The sequence below is a fragment of the Olea europaea genome, unplaced genomic scaffold, assembly GCF_002742605.1.
Source record: "Olea europaea var. sylvestris unplaced genomic scaffold, O_europaea_v1 scaffold349, whole genome shotgun sequence".
Lineage (NCBI taxonomy): Eukaryota > Viridiplantae > Streptophyta > Magnoliopsida > Lamiales > Oleaceae > Olea > Olea europaea.
Window position 1 is genome coordinate 292,466 of NW_019254008.1, and position 848 is coordinate 293,313.

Sequence of the window (848 nt, forward strand, 5' to 3'; positions counted from 1 at the left end):
CATCCCTCCCTAGTTTGGTTAAATCTTTATTGCAGGAGTTCGACGATGTGTTTCCCGAGGAGATGCCAAGTGGATTGCCACCAATCAGAGGCATCGAGCACCAGATTGACTTTGTACCCAGAGCTGTCATACCTAATCGACCAACTTACCGAAGCAATCCCGAGGAGACGAAGGAGCTTCAGAAGCAAGTGGAGGAGTTGATGAGCAAAGGTTATGTCAGGGAGAGCATGAGTCCATGTGCTGTACCTATTTTGTTGGTACCTAAGAACGACAAGACTTGGAGAATGTGCGTGGATTGCCGAGCTATCAACAATATCACGGTAAAGTATCGTCATCCAATACCTAGGTTAGATGATATGCTTGATGAGTTGCATGAGGCTTGCATTTTTAGTAAACTTGATCTTAAGAGTGGGTATCATCAAATTCGCATGCGGGAGGGTGATGAATGGAAAATGGCATTTAAAACTAAGTATGGGTTGTATGAATGGTTAGTTATGCCATTTGGACTCACTAATGCACCGAGCACTTTTATGCGTTTAATGAACCATGTTTTGCGTGCTTTTATTGAGAAATTTGTTGTGGTTTACTTTGATGACATCTTAATCTATAGCAAAACCCTAGATGAGCATTTAGAGCATTTAAATTGTGTGCTTGTTGTATTACGAAAGGAACAACTATATGCCAATTTTAAAAAGTGTACATTTTGCATGGATAAAGTTGTTTTCCTAGGATTTGTGGTTAGTGCTAATGGAGTAGAAGTTGATGAAGAAAAGATAAAAGCTCTAAAAGAATGGCCAACACCCAAGACTATAACTGAAGTTAGAAGTTTTCATGGATTGGCTAGTTTT